Genomic DNA, 16,613 nt, shown 5'->3' on the forward strand with positions numbered 1-16,613 from the left:
CCTGTGTGTGCCATACTCTGCCTGCCCTATTCTGCCTGTGTGTGCCATACTCTGCCTGCCCTACTCTGCCTGTGTGTGCCATACTCCGCCTTCCCTACCCTTCCCATGTGTGCCATACTCTGCCTGCCCTATGCTGCCTTTGTGTGCCATACTCTGCCTGCCCTACCCTTCCTGTGTGTGCCATACTCTGCCTGCCCTATGCTGCCTGTGTGTGCCATACTATGCCTGCCCTACCCTGCCTGTGTGTGCCATACTCTGCCTGCCCTATGCTGCCTGTGTGTGCCATACTCTGCCTGCCCTATGCTGCCTGTGTGTGCCATACTCTGCCTGCCCTATGCTGCCTGTGTGTGCCATACTCTGCCTGCCCTATGCTGCCTGCCCGTGCCATACTCTGCTTGCCCTACCCTTCCTGTGTGTGCCATACTCTGCTTGCCCTATGCTGCCTGTGTGTGCCATACTCTGTCTGCCCTATGCTGCCTGTGTGTGCCATACACTGCCTGCCCTACTCTGCCTGTGTGAAACATACTCTGCCTTGCTCTACCTCCTCTGATGAAGCGCCACATGGTGCGAAACGCGTTAGGAGATTAGGATGCACCTGGTCATTGTTTGGTATAGTATGCTTTTCATATAAGTTATGTTTTTGTTAATTTGAGCCAATAAATGTTGTTGATTTTATTCCACTGAAAATCTTTGCTATTTATTCTGCCCTACCCTTCCCGTGTGTGCCATACTCTGCCTGCCCTATGCTGCCTGTGTGTGCCATACTCTGCCTGCCCTACCCTTCCTGTGTGTCCCATACTCTGCCTGCCCTATGCTGCCTGTGTGTGCCATACTCTGCCTGCCCTACCCTTCCTGTGTGTGCCATACTCTGCCTGCCCTATGCTGCCTTTGTGTGCCATACTCTGCCTGCCCTACCCTGCCTGAGAATGGCTCACAGGCAGCATAGGGCAGGCAGAGAATGACTCACAGGCAGCATAGGGCAGGCAAAGTATGGCACACACAGGCAGCATAGGGCAGGAAGAGTATGGCACACACAGGCAGCATAGGGCAGGCAGAGTATTGCACACACAGGCAGCATAGGGCAGGCAGAGTATGGCACACACAGGCAGGGTAGGGCAGGCAGAGTATGGCACACACAGGCAGCCTTATGCCTGCCCTATGCTGCCTGTGAGTCATTCTCTGCCTGCCCTATGCTGCCTGTGAGCCATTCTCTGCCTGCCATGTGCTGCCTGTGTGTGCCATACTTTGCCTGCCCTATGCTGCCTGTGAGCCATTCTCTGCCTGCCCTATGCTACCTGTGAGCCATTCTCTGCCTGCCCTATGCTGCCTGTGAGCTATTCTCTGCCTGCACTGTGCTGCCTTTGTGTGCCATACTTTGCCTGCCCTATGCTGCCTATGTGTGCCATACTCTGCTTGCACTACTCTGCCTGTGGGAGGGGAGCCTGGTGTTAGTTTATCATTTGGAAATAGTATATGGCCCATATGTGCTGGGGGATGCTGCACTATCCACGGGGGTGAAGGAGGTGTGTGGATTTAAGGGTATGTCTTAAAAGTTTATGACTTTATTAACTTTTTCACATATGAGTTATGAATGATATCCCTTCAGTGAGCAACCAATATTTTGTTGGTGTTCTACCACCATTACTGTGAGTATGGTCTTATAAGTTCTAAGTAGGTGTTTTAAATAAAGGGGGAGTAGTAAAAACTGGCTTCCATTATTTTCCCTTCACCACATAGGTCAGAAAAATTCTGGCCTTTTGTACCACAGAAGTTGGACAGCACTGCTCTAGGCTACACAGGCCAGATATTGTAATTGTTTTAATGAATATTTCACACTGGCTATTGCAAAAAAAAAAAAAATGATTGTTTGATTTCCCTTATTTTTAATATTTAACATGAACATTTATATTCCAGGTTTTATACCCCTTCATGGATGGAATCATAAACTGGGCCACCTGTATCTTCATAGTAATTGTGTTAATAACATTGAAGAAGTTCTCCAGAGTATGGTGGGATTTAATTGCTTGCTTCACCTTACATTAGAGCAGAATGCAAAAGGAAACCCTGTTTGTAATGTCTTAGGTAATCATGAAGTTTACAAAAAGAATTGAAAAGGGATTTATCAAATGATATTCTGCTAGATGAAATACTTTACATATGGATTTGTTTGCATATTCTAAACATTCTGAGCCTATAAAGAATTAAATGTAGGATTCTTGCTACCATCTGTTCAGTCAGTAGTGCTCTGTAGCCACAACCAATTTGGGAGCCAAGTCACCCAAGTATGATGTGAATCTCTATTTAGGGGCTGACTGCTATAGTGTAGCTTTCATCAAATTGCTGGTGACAGAAGAGGGCAGTGTTTGATCTTTAAGAACACTCCATTGGTGGCCCTGACTGATGTAAATGTTCATGGTACAGAGAGAGATTTGTCACGCACAGGAAATCTGCACTCCCTGGGTGACAAATCTCCAGGTAAAACTGTAGCACTGATGTCAGTGTGAATCCGCAGTGGTAAAACATATGAACTGCGTAACAACTGAAAACTGCAGAATTGCCCATAGGCAACAAATCCCCATGTGTCGTCAACCTCAGAGTGGGCTAGGAAAAGATAGAATTTTTAATTTATTGGTGCCATTATTGACTGTATGCATGCTACGATCTGCTGGATTGGTGAGATCTTTGAATATACAGGAAAAAAGCACAAATGAGCAGACACACCTTGGGTTCAGAAAGGGCAGAAGCAATTTTATTGGTAGCGCCCCGTGCGTACGCGTGTTGTCAGCACGCACGGGGCGCAACCTAAGCAGCCGGAGGAGGCGAGCGGGAGGGGTGGTGGATCGTCTGGGCCCTGCAAGCAAGTACCCGGCGTATAAGACGACCCCCGACTTTGGCACAGATTTTTCGGGGTTAAAAAGTCGTCTTATACGCCGGAAAATACGGTATATCTAAGATTCTAGTAAAAACTTTCAGGCTTGTACATTAACAGATTGGCTGTGAATATTCCATTTTATTGTTAGCCTATTTTGTTCCTTATATTTATATTTGGGTCCTAGTATTCCTCTTCCAATCATCTGCCAGGTTGCTAGGGTAATAAGGCAACAGCTGCCAGATACCTACTAAAATCCAAAGCCTGGAAATTGTACACCAAAAAATGTAATAATAGACATGGCCTACTTGATTTTAAAGTGAACTACCACTTAAGAACGTAGGTTACAATACTGAGAAAAACATTTTACTGAAAATGAACATTTTTTTGGCTGCTGTGGGTTACAGTATGTGGACAGATATTATCAGTGTTTAAATGCAAGCACATTTAGTAGGTATGGAGTAACAAAGGCAAGATTTTTCCCTGTCCAGTAACTCACTAGTTATTAGTGAGTAGTTAGTTTGCTGTTCACTTACAGGGCCAGGGCAAAATTTGCCTCTGTTATGTTTGTGATTCCTTAATTCCTGTGTATACTGGATTCTGTTAGGATACAGAGAAATAATCCTAGGAAAACTTGCCTCAGTTAAACTCCTTAGATGGGATATAATACGTGTGTATTTTTAGGTTTTTAGTACCAAAATTTTTAGAATGCTCTGGATCTGGGGTTTTCCAGATAATGGATCTCCGTAATTTGGATCTTCATACCTTAAGTCATTTAAGTTATTTAAACGTTAAATAAACCCAAAGGATTGTATTGCCTGTTTTAAGGATTAATTAGATCTTAGTTGGGATCAGGTACAAGGTACTGTTTTATTATTATTATTATTGTTATTTTTATTATTATATAAAAAAAGAAATGATTTTTAAAAATTAGTAGTATTTGCGTATAATGGAGTCTATGGAAGATAGCATTTTCATAATTCAGAACTTTGTGGATAACGGGTTTCCAGATAACGCACCCCATACTTGTACTAACATACCAGCAGGGAAGGCCCAGATTAAACAAGCTTTTGGTCTAGATAGAAGGACTGGATATTTTATAGTTAGCACATAAAAAGGGGGTTATGACATAATGGGTGGTGTGCACTATTACAATAACCTATAGCAACCAATTAGATATTTACTTGGATTTTATGTTATCAATATTGCTGTTTTTGTACTGCCTTTAAAATTTAGGAATCTGCAAGTGGACCTGTAAAAACAGCTCGAATTGATGAAGTTCTAACCAAGTACAGAAAGCAGGGAGGTGCTTCAGAGGCTATTAACTTAAGCACAGATATTACATCCTCATCTGAGCATGATATTGCCCGGTTCCATGATAACAGCAACATGTTGCGTGAGATGAGAATTAAGAAATTGAAGGATCAGATTTTCATATAGGTATAAATATCTATGAATGCAAAAGTATGGGCAAGTATGGGCAAACTCCTCCATATATATGTGTTTAACTCACTGGGGTTAATACAAACTCCGTTATGCAATGGCACCCCCTACTAGTCGATGAAGAGGGGTTAGGCTAATAAAAATAACTTACACTGGCTCATCCCTTCCTAAAGCCCATTCCCTTCCACTTATTTAGGTGTAGGTGCCATGTGACCTTTTCATATTGGTGAGATATCGACATAAAGCTTGCAGAAAGGCTTTCTAGATTGAACTTCCAATAAGATTTCTCGTTTAAAGTATCTTTTACCTTAATCTGTTTGTTGCTTGCAACTAATACTTGTTAGCTGACAAGATTCATTTTTCTTATACACTTCCTGCCCAATCTCAGAACAGACTACACTGACTCTGAAAGTGCAAAGGATAACAGAAAGGGTAGTACAACAAGAACCCCTGGGTGTCGTAAAACAAGCCAGGCTTCTAAGCATCAGAAGCATCAGGCCAGCCAGCAGTCGAAAGGCAGAACATTTGTCGGGTATGTGTGTATCGTTATGTAAATTATATGGCTTGCAAATAAACAAATCAGTTTGTATTTTAAATACTTGCTGCTGCTGCTTGCCATCGAACACTGCTACCTATGGGGCTGGATGGGGATTTCTTTACCAGTCTCTCAGAAGTAATGCAGTCTCTCCATATTACCACAAAGCTAATTATTAGATGGCAGTCTAGTAAACAAAGCTGCTATAATTTATATACTTTTATATACTGGTTGTTTAAATGCTGGACTAACTAATGAAAGTACTGATCTTGGATTCTGTTCTGACTGTGGCATGGGCTGACAAGACTGCCAACCAACCAAATCATTACTAATTGTCAATCTGTGGGTGGCCACATCAGCCTGTTGAGAGCAACTGATTTCCATAGTATCCAATTTGGCCATGTACATAAAAGACACAAGTGTATAACTAATTAGTTGTTTGTACTGTAGTGAGCCAAAACAGAATGTATCAAGGAAACAACCTCTTTCCAAGACTCAGAGAAAAGCAGATATTAAGACTAGTGTGTCATCTGGGTGAACAGACAATACAGGACAGATACCTGGAAAGCCCCATGCTCTAGAAGGGAGTCTAAAAAAAGAAAGGGGAGCTCATCAGAAATGCAACCGAGGAATCTACATACAGAGTAAGTAATACATTTAAAATGGTTTTAAATTCTCTCCCAACGTATGAGTTGAGGAAACTGCTTATAAAGTGATATATCATTGGTACAGGTATGGGATCCCTTATCCAGAAACCCGTTATCCAGAAAGTTCCAAATTATGGAATGGCCATCTCCCATAGACTCCATTAGAAGCAAATAATTCTAATTTTTAAAAATGATTTCCTTTTTCTCTGTAGTAATAAAACATTACCTTGTACATGATCCCAACTTAGATATAATTACTCCTTATTGGAGGCAAAAGAATCCTATTGGGTTTTTTCAATATTTTTAGCAGACTTAAGTTATGGAGATCCAAATTACGGAAAGATCCCTTATCCAGAAAACCCCAGGTCCCGAGCATTCTGGATAACAGGTCCCATACCTAAACCTTACCACCAAACGCAAACATGCTATTGATCCTAAAAGTTTTTAGAAAATTATGGCAGGAGCGCATAAAAGGAATAAAAACAAAATGATAGTGCAAAACTGCTAAACAATAAAAAGGTTAAGTAAAAGAGGGAAGAAAACACAATCCCCAAGTAAAAGCGTGAAAAGCTTATTTGCTCTGTGTAAATCACCGCGTGTAGTGATACATTACGCGTTTCGCGTACTGAACGGTACGCTTCCTCTGTTCAGTACGCGAAACGCGTCGAGTTGTTAAGAGCTTGTATACCATCTACATTTTGTAAGTAGATTTTCACCTAGTTATCTTTTAAATAAATGATTTTGCACTATTTGCCGCTTTTCTCTCCTGTTTGTGCCCATACGGAGGATACGGCTACAAGCTGATTCTGGATTTATATACGTTTTGACCTACTCATTATGGCCACCTGGTGAGCATAATGTATCACTACACGCGGTGATTTACACAGAGCAAATAAGCTTTTCACGCTTTTACTTGGGGATTGTGTGTCATTTTGTTTTTATTCCTTTTATGCGCTCCTGCCATAATTTTCTACAAACTTTTGGGACCCGGTCAAGGGGGTGACTTGAGGAGGAGCAGCAAGACCAACACTTTTATCACATCAATCTATTGAACACTATTCACTGAAGAGCGCTGAGGACTCGGTATTGTATATACCGGATTAGACATTTCTTGGAGAGACTTTGAGTTTTTTACCTTGGCTGCTGTTTTATTATTTATTGTTTAATTGTTTCACTTATTAGTGTATTTATATTTGTGGTGTAGTTTTTATAGTTCTCTTTTACACTTAAATATGCTATTGATCCTTGTTGCTCCCCCACGTGCTTTAGAGGGTGCCCTGATACAGGAGATTATTTGCATACATGGTGGCACTGCCCCATTGTTTCTGTTCTCTGGTCTGAAGTGTCCCACTTTATTTCACAACTTCTGTCCACACCTATCTACCTTACCATAGAAATTGCATTATTATTAACCCCTTACCCTAACCTTCCCCTTGAAAGACGCATGCTGATTGCACAAATTTTGGCTGCTACCCGATGGGCTATAGCTTTACATCAGCTATCCCCCTCTCTCTCTATAACAATGGTCAAAGACAGACTTTTAGAATTTATCCACTCTATGCATTACCTGTCAGCTATCTTAGATGATAAGATGGAGCTTCATCATAATATTTGGTCACCCTGGGTAACTCACCTGTCTACTGAAAACAACTGATTGTTTCATATTGTCTCCTTAACCAACCTCTCTATTTGTAACTGCCTCTCGAACAACTAAGACTGTAAGCCTACTGTACATTGCTTTCTTATTTTTTACGTTTCCCTTTTTCTCCTTCCCTTTACCCCCCGGTTCATGTTGTCAAAAAAAAAATGTTTGTAAAAAAAAATTTGTTCTAATGCTGAATTTTGATGCAATGTTGAAAAACTTAAATAAAAAGATATAAAACAAATGGTTTTAAATTGGTTTAATATCTTCTGAGTCACGTACATTTAAGAGGACAATAGATTCTTAAAACTAAATTTCCCTAACCTCTTTCTATGAATTATGGCAGGTGAGTGGTCTTTCACCATGTTTTGTTTTGCAGGCACTTGTGCAAGAACTGGACCAGGAACGAGAAAGGAGGTGGAAGGCTGAACAAGTTGTCCTGAAGTTAACAGATAGTATAAAGGAACTACAAAACCAGGCCAAAGAAGAAAAGGACGTTAACAGTATGGCTGTTTATACCACTGATGGGTAAGAAGGCTTTACATTAAAAGATGCTACAACCCTTCACAGTTTTCATAAGGGTAAATATCCTTCTTTGCTTTCCTATTAGGCATGGCTCCCTTTTATTTTAAAGTTATATTTGCCATGTTGCTTATTTCTAGTTGCTTTATTGACAGCAAAAGCAGCCTGGCAGTATAAATAATGTAATTTGGACCTTGCCAATGAATGTGATTTGTAAATTGGTTTCTATAGATTTAGCATTAGTAGGAACCGCTGCCTAAATATGCTATCCTGTACATTAACATATCATAAACAATAGTGGCATAGGTTTTCCCCCTGAACTGAATAATTCAGTGAAAACTTAAGGTATTGTGGCAGTTTAAAGGAAGGAAGTCTGTGGATATGAATAAAGTCCTAATTCATGATTAGAGCTGTACGCAAGTTATATGTCATTACGAAGAGCTCCTAGAATATTTGCACAAACAGTTAATAATGTTAATACTTAAAAAATGCTAAACTTGTACCAGCCTAGAGGTTTGAAAGCTCTCTTAACAGTAACCTTAGGAGTTGTCTGCACCTGCTTTTTATGCCATATTTGAGTGCCAGTGGCACTGCACATGCCTAGAAATCATGTAAGAAACATCAAACATTAGCAGAACCTGATGTTCCATTTGTCATAGATTATACAATTAATTCTGATGCAGAATTTACTGGTTTCTATGCGGTCATGTAATGTGAATTCAAATTAATAACTAAATAGACTTGTATTGTGACTTTTATATTGCATATACACTGTTTGTTGGGTGTGATTCAGTAGCTGACAGCAGCCCAGAGCATGTGAATAAGCATAAAAGAAGATAGGGAGCTAATAGGTGTATTTTTGGAGGCATACTTTTTGGTGGGTTTGGCCGAATACCGAACTGAATCCGAATCCTAATTAGCATATGCTAATTAGAACCGGGAAGGGTTTCCCCCTAACATTTAACCCTTCTGAATGCCTATTAGCATATGCTAATTACGATTCAATTCGGCCAGGACCAGGGATTCGGTGAGGCAGCAGTCACCACTGGCCACATAAAACAGCCAGGCAGGCCGGATTTGGCCCGCGGGCCTTGTGTTTCAAGATACTGTAGTAATAATCTTACTGTGTGGCAGTTGTGCCTTGTGTTGTGTATGAGGTACAAGATGCATGGGAGTCATGTAGGTTGGTATGTACTGGGCTTCCCTTGCACATTGCACTTGCATGAAATGGGGAGGCTTATTTATCACTTTTTAAATTTGTAAATTTTAGAGCTTTTTTATTATTTAAATAAACTCAAACTTTAACTGAACTTGAATGTTTGCTTATTTATTAAAGAATTCATAAGTTTAAAAAAACTTGATTGAATTAAAAATTGATTGAAAAACTCCAATGCTTCAGATTCACATTCTACACGTCATTTTAAATGAAACTACAAACTCTTATAAAAAAATCTAAAAACTTGAGAAAAAGCCTAGGACAACTCCCATAGACTTCTACATTGTCACAGTTTTACATTCAAGTATTTAAATTTTTTTGCACTTAATAAAAGTCAGTCAGGTTTTATGGAATTTTTCTGCACAAATATTTGAATCGTTGATAAATTAGCCCCTTAGTTTTGTGCCAGTAGAATTGCAAAGATGGAAGGTAAATGAAGGGAATGTAAATCCTACTTATGAATGTTCTATTGTCTTATTCATAACAGTAGTCTGTTATCAGTGCTGTGGTTTTAACCCTGTGTAGTTCATACTTGATATATTTGCATCCTGTAGAAAGGAACTGGAAGCCAGAGTTGCACTTAATGGGCCTGAATTTCAGGATGCGCTGGCTAAAGAAATGACCAAAGAAGCACATCGCCACAGTCAAGAATTACATTCATTTCAAGAGAAGATGAATTTGCTGACTCGGCAGTACGCTGATCTAGAAGATGAGTTTCGTGCGGCCTTGATCATTGAAGCAGGAAGATTTAAAGAAGTAATGTTAAAGTGGTATAGTGCCTGTGTATTTACACATGTTACAGAGATCATTTTTGGGCTTGTAACTGAGTTTGTGTTGTGGAAAGACAGAAGGGCCCAAGGGAGGGCTTACAGATTTGCCTGGTTTAGTCACGAAATAACAAAAAATAGATATTTCCTAACTGAAATAACAAGCAAACAGTAAGTTCAGAACAATCCCTACTCATTAAACTGATGTTTAGAAGGTGACATACTGTCCCTTTAAAGGAGAAGGAAAGGTACAATCACTGGGGCCACTGATTGTAATCAATTACCTGATATCCCAGGCTGGTGATCCTGTTAGCAAAAAACTTAACCGGCCTGGAGTACTTGCGAGCAAGCGATCCTCTTCATTCTGTCTTCTTTCTTTGTGATCCCGCAGTAAAGTGAAAAGGCCGGCAGGTAACCTGGGCCGGTGCAGTTTTCTCTTATGCAAATCTACTGTACTCTACTCAGATCTACTCTACCCTACTGTACTCTCTTATTCATTTGCCATATTGTGGAACCTGAGTTAACCCATTAATAGAGTAAAAGGCGTTATTAGTGTTTAAATAACGGGTTTTTACTACATGGCGATTATCAGAATAATAATTGGATTTTTTGATAAAAGATTAGGGAAAAGGTAGGAGATACAAGGTATAATTATGTTTTTAGATTCTTCTTTCTTTGATTTTCCATATTGTGGAACCTCAATTAACCTGTAAACAGAGTAAAAGACGGTATTAGTGTTTAAATCTTGATGGTATAATGTATTTTTACTACATGGCGATTAACAGAATAAAAGTTGGATTTTTTTATAAAAAAAATTAAGGAAAAGGTAAGAGATAAAAGGTATAATTATCTTTTTAGATTCTTCTTTCTTTGATTTGCCATATTGTGGAACCTCAGTTAACCTGAGGACCGAACACTGGGAGAAGTTCTTTGTTTGTGTTATTCTGGAGTAGGACTTCCTAGATGCTGAACGGGTTTACACTTTTCTCTTAGGTGTTCGAGAACGGGACTTTTTTATCTCCGCGATCTAGTATACCTGGAAACAATCAATTCTACTCTACTCCATCCTACTTAAAGGAACAGTAACACCAAAAAATGAAAGTGTATAAAAGTAATAACAATATAATGTACTGTTGCTCTGCATTGCTACAACTGGTGTGTTTGCCTCAGAAAGACTACTATAGTTTAAATAAGTTAGCTGCTGTGTAGCCATGGGGGCAGCCATTCAAAGGAGAAAAGCCACAGATTACTTAGCAGATAACAGATAAACCCCCATTATATGGGGCTTATCTACTAGTTATCTGCTATGTAACCTGTGCCTTTTTTCCAGCTTGAATGGCTGCCCCCATGGCTACACAGCAGCTAATTTATATAGTAGCTTTTCTGTAGCAAAAACATTAATTTTTTGATGTTACTGTTCCTTTAAATCTACTCAACCCTATCTTATGCAAATCTACTCCATCCTACTCAGATCTACTCTACCCTACTGTACTCTATCTTATTCAAACATACTCTACCCTACTCAGATATATTCTACCCTACTGTACTCTATCTAATGCAAATCTACTCTACCATACTCAGATCTACTTCTTATGCAGATGTACTGTACTCTGCTGTGTTTCTTGGGTGACAAAGATCTGCGACTATACTTTTTTTTGTTGAGGTGACAAGGACCACACATTGGGAGAAGTTCTCTTTTCTTGTGTTATTCTGGAGTAGGACTTCCTAGTTGCTGAATGGGATCGTGCTTTTCTCTTAGGTGTTTGAGAACGGGACTTGTTTATCAGAGGTGAACGACTCCATGATCTAGAATGCCTAGAAACAATCAATTCTACTCTACTCCATCCAACTTAAATCTACTCATCTCTATCTCATGCAAATACAGCGCTGCGGAATATGTTGGTGATTTATAAATAAATGTTAATAATAATAATAATGCAAATCTACTCCACCCTACTCAGATTTACTCTATCCTACTGTACTCTATCTTATGCAAATCTACTCTACCTTACTCAGATCTACTCTACCCTACTGTATTCTTATTCATTTGCTATATTGTGGAACCTGAGTTAACCCGTTAATAGAGTAAAAGGTGTTATTAGTGTTTAAACCTTGATGCTATAATGGGTTTTTACTACATGGCGATTAACAGAATAATAATTGAATTTTTTGATAAAGATTAGGGATAAAGGTATAATTATCTTTTTAGATTCTTCTTTCTTTGATTTGCCATATTGTGGAATATCAGAAAACCTGTTAACAGAGTAAAAGATGGTATTAGTGTTTTTAAATCTTGATACTATAACGTGTTTTCACTACATGACGATTAACAGAATACCTAGAAACAATCAATTCTACTCTACTCCATTCTACTTAAATCTACTCAACTCTATCTCATGCAAATCTACTCCACCCTACTCAGATCTACTCTATCCTACTGTACTCTATCTAATTCAAATAGTATACTCTTACCCTACTTTAATCTAACTTATTTAAATCAACTGTACTCTACTTAAATCTACTCTACCCTACTGTACTCTATCTAATGCAAATCTACTCTGCCTTACTTAAATCTACTCAAACCTACTGTACTCTATCTTATGCACATCTACTCCACCCTACTCAGATCTACTCTACCGTACTGTAATCTAACTTATTTAAATCTACTGTACTCTACTCAGATCTACTCTACCGTACTGTAATCTAACTTATTTAAATCTACTGTACTCTACTCAGATCTACTCTACCCTACTGTAATCTAACTTATTTAAATCTACTGTACTCTACTCAGATCAACTCTACCGTACTGTAATGTAACTTATTTAAATCTACTGTACTCTACTCAGATCTACTCTACCGTACTGTAATGTAACTTATTTAAATCTACTGTACTCTACTCAGATCTACTCTACCGTACTGTAATCTAACTTATTTAAATCTACTGTACTCTACTCAGATCTACTCTACCGTACTGTAATCTTATTTAAATCTACTGTACTCTACTCAGATCTACTCTACCCTACTGTACTCTATCTTATTCAAACATACTCTACCCTACTCAGATATATTTTACCCTACTGTACTCTATCTTATGCAAATCTACTCTACCCAACTCAGATTTATTCTACCCTACTGTACTGTATTTTATGCAAATCTACTCTACATTACTCAGATCTACTCTACCCTACTGTACTATCTATCTTATGTAAATCTACTGTACTCTGATGTGTTTCTTAGGTGACAAAGATCTACGACTTAGTGCTGGGCGGTATACCGGTATATACCGAACACCGGTTTTTTTAAAAAAGATGATAAAAAATTTTAACTTACCGGCATACCGGTGTGGGCGCCTCCTGGCAATTTTTCTTACTATTTCCGGGTTGTGCGCGCTGACGTCACGCGCGCAACCCGGAAATAGTAAGAAAAATTGCCAGGAGGCTCTGTGAGCTGTCGGGGGTGCCTGCGGCTGCCTGGCCCGTAAGGTTTATTTATGTGAAGGGGATGGGGGGGTGTTTGGGGTTGGATGGGGGGGTGTTTGGGGTTGGGGGGGGGTGTTTGGGGTGGTCACCTAATCATGCATGGGGAAAAAAAAATACCGTCAAATACCGTGATACCGATATAATAAAAAAAATACCGTGATATAAATTTTTGGTCATACCGCCCAGCACTACTACGACTATACGTTTTTTTTGTTGAGGTGACAAGGACCGCACACTGGGTTCTCTTTGCTTGTGTTATTCTGGAGTAGGACTTCCTAGTTGTTGAATGGGATCACGCTTTTCTCTTAGGTGTTCGAAAACGGGACTTGTTTATCAGAAGTGAACGACTCCGCGATCCAGAATGCCTAAAAACAATCAATTCTACTCTACTCCATCCTACTTAAATCTACTCATCTCTATCTCATGCAAATACAGCGCTGTGTAATATGTTGGCGATTTATAAATAAATGTTTATAATAATAATAATGCAAATCTACTCATCCCTACTCAGATCTACTCTATCCTACTGTACTCTATCTTATGCAACTCTGCTCTACCCTACTCAGATCTACTCTATCCTACTGTACTCTATCTTATGCAAATCTACTGTACTCTACTCAGATCTACTTTACCCTACCGTACTCTCTCATTCATTTGCCATATTGCGGAACCTGAGTTAACCTGATTATAGAGTAAAAGGTGTTATTAGTGTTTAAATCTTGATGCTATAATGGGTTTTTACTACATGGCGATTATCAGAATAATAATTGGATTTTTTTGATAAAAGATTAGGGAAAAGGTAGGAGATACAAGGTATAATTATCTTTTTAGATTCTTCTTTCTTTGATTTTCCATATTGTGGAACCTCAATTAACCTGTAAACAGAGTAAAAGACGGTATTAGTGTTTAAATCTTGATGGTATAATGTATTTTTACTACATGGCGATTAACAGAATAAAAGTTGGATTTTTTTATAAAAAAAATTAAGGAAAAGGTAAGAGATAAAAGGTATAATTATCTTTTTAGATTCTTCTTTCTTTGATTTGCCATATTGTGGAACCTCAGTTAACCTGAGGACCGAACACTGGGAGAAGTTCTTTGTTTGTGTTATTCTGGAGTAGGACTTCCTAGATGCTGAACGGGTTTACACTTTTCTCTTAGGTGTTCGAGAACGGGACTTTTTTATCTCCGCGATCTAGTATACCTGGAAACAATCAATTCTACTCTACTCCATCCTACTTAAAGGAACAGTAACACCAAAAAATGAAAGTGTATAAAAGTAATAACTGTAACGTTCAAGTTAGTTAGGAACCAGTGTGCGACCGCTGGATGCAAAGTCTGACTCTTACGGTATAACAGGAACTCCCAGCCCTTCCCGGTCTTCACCGACGCCCTTTTGGGGCCCCGGAACTTTCTGCTGCGCTCCAAGCTGGGGTCCTGCAAACTTTCAGAGTTCAGACAAAAACGGGGTACCGGCAAGGCAAGGCAGAATCGTAGTCGGGGTACAGGCAAAGGTCGAGGCAGGTAGCAAGAATCGTAGTCGGGCACAGGCAAAAGGTCGAGGCAGGTAGCAGAAATCGTGGTCAGGGTACAGGCAAAGGTCAAAACCGAAAACAACAAACAAAATGCTTAAGCAGGTACTGACAATAAACCAGAAGCCAGCTTGGGCAATGAAACACTGAAGGAAGGGGTTTAAATAGCAGTATTTTGGCGCCAAAACAGAAAGGAACCGGAAGAACTAAAAACCTGTACAAAGATGGCGCCCAAAGCTTCAAGGCGCGCAACTGCGCATGTCCGCGCGTCATCGCGCATGCGCAGTACCATCGCGCCGTCCCCGCCGAACCCGGAAGTGTGGGCCCATACCAGAGCGCGTCTGCCGGCCGGCGCGAACTAAGGTAGGAGAACGCGCCGGCCCGGCAGAGCGCCTTACAGTACCCCCCCTTTCAGGAGCACCCACCGGGGGCTCCCAAGATTTCTCAGGAAATTTTCTATGAAAGGATCTAATCAACCGAGGAGCATGAGTATCTTTAGCATTGACCCAAGACCTCTCTTCAGGCCCAAAACCCTTCCAATGTAAAAGATATTGAACCTTACCTCTGGATATTCGAGAATCAATAATTTCTTGTACCTCAAATTCCTGTTGACCATCCAGAAGTACTGGAGCAGGAGAAGAATGAGCAGCACAAAATTCATTGTAAACTACAGGCTTGAGTAGAGAGACATGGAAGGAATCCGAAATAGTCATATTGGGAGGAAGATTCAATCTGACAGAAACTGGATTAATAATGTCCTTGATGGTGAAGGGACCAATAAAACGTGGGCCCAGCTTGTGAGAAGGTTGATGCAGTTTGATATTTCTCGTAGAGAGCCAAACGGAGTCCCCAACATGGAAGGAAGGGCCAGGACGACGACGTTTATCAGCAGCGGTCTTCTGAAGGGAGGAAGACTTTTGAAGCGCTTGATGGGCAAGTAACCATAAATTGTTAAAGTCCCGGACCATTACCTCCGCAGCAGGAACATCGGATTTAATTAGTTCAGATGGAAGGGCCCTCGGTTGGAAGCCATACACACAAAAAAAAGGAGAGAATCCTAAGGACTCATGTCTGAGGTTATTGTGAGCAAATACAGCCCATGGGAGTAATTCAGACCAATTATCCTGGTTGGACGAAATAAAACAACGAAGAAATTGTTCTAGGGACTGATTAGTCCTTTCAGTCTGTCCGTTACTTTGCGGATGGTATGCAGAGGAGAAATTTAATTTGACTTTCAACAATTTACAAAAGGCTCGCCAAAATCTGGAAACAAATTGTACCCCACGATCAGAAACAATACTGGAGGGAAAACCATGGAGGCGAAAAATTTCTTTGACATAAATCTTGGCTAGAGCAGAGGCAGATGGCAACTTCTTTAAAGAATAATGGGTGTAGCGGGACACTGAATGGCCAGAAAGGTGATTACCTCAGAGTGTAGTGATCCCACTCGCAGGCGGAGAGGAGGAGTGGAAGAGGTCACGAGGCCAGGAGTTATAGGTCTGCCATCGACAGCCTGAGCAGACAGAGGAACCTTTAGGGGCATCAAAGGGATTCGAGAGTACTTGGCAAAAGACAGGTCAATAAAGTTTCCGGCAGCTCCCGAGTCGAGGAAGGCCTGGCAGGAACAGTACTTGGAATTGGACGAAATGGAGACAGGTACCAATACTCGGGTGCGAGAATTATGGGGAAAAAAACTAGCTTCGCCTAGGGAAGTTTTCCCCAACTGACCTAGGCGCTGGAGTTTCCCTGTTGAGGCAATTGCTTAGGCTTGTTGGGACACATCTTGACAAAATGACCGGTGTTTCCACAATACATACAAAGACCTGCAGACCTTCTACGATTACGTTCCTCCACGGAGAGTCTGGTAGCTCCAAGTTGCATTGGTTCATCCATGCAGGCTGGTACGGAGGCTGGAGAGGGTGCTGAAGAGGAGAATTCTGGAACAAACCTCCGAGGGCGGT

The 16,613-nt window shown here is 40.3% G+C and overlaps 1 protein-coding gene and 1 long non-coding RNA gene across 2 annotated transcripts in view; both read left to right on the plus strand.

Moving 5' to 3' along the window:
- Nucleotides 1–16,613, plus strand: part of lrrcc1 (leucine rich repeat and coiled-coil centrosomal protein 1) — an 80,638-nt gene that overhangs the window by 9,814 nt on the left and 54,211 nt on the right. The gene's annotated exons all lie outside the window — the stretch shown is intronic.
- On the plus strand, nt 1,363–10,759 carry LOC101733048. Its single transcript, XR_001171036.3, has 6 exons — nt 1,363–2,082; nt 4,106–4,309; nt 4,701–4,844; nt 5,298–5,491; nt 7,516–7,664; nt 9,429–10,759. It is a non-coding gene; the product is annotated as an uncharacterized LOC101733048 (long non-coding RNA).

This window comes from Xenopus tropicalis, chromosome 6, assembly GCF_000004195.4.
Source record: "Xenopus tropicalis strain Nigerian chromosome 6, UCB_Xtro_10.0, whole genome shotgun sequence".
Classification (NCBI taxonomy): domain Eukaryota; kingdom Metazoa; phylum Chordata; class Amphibia; order Anura; family Pipidae; genus Xenopus; species Xenopus tropicalis.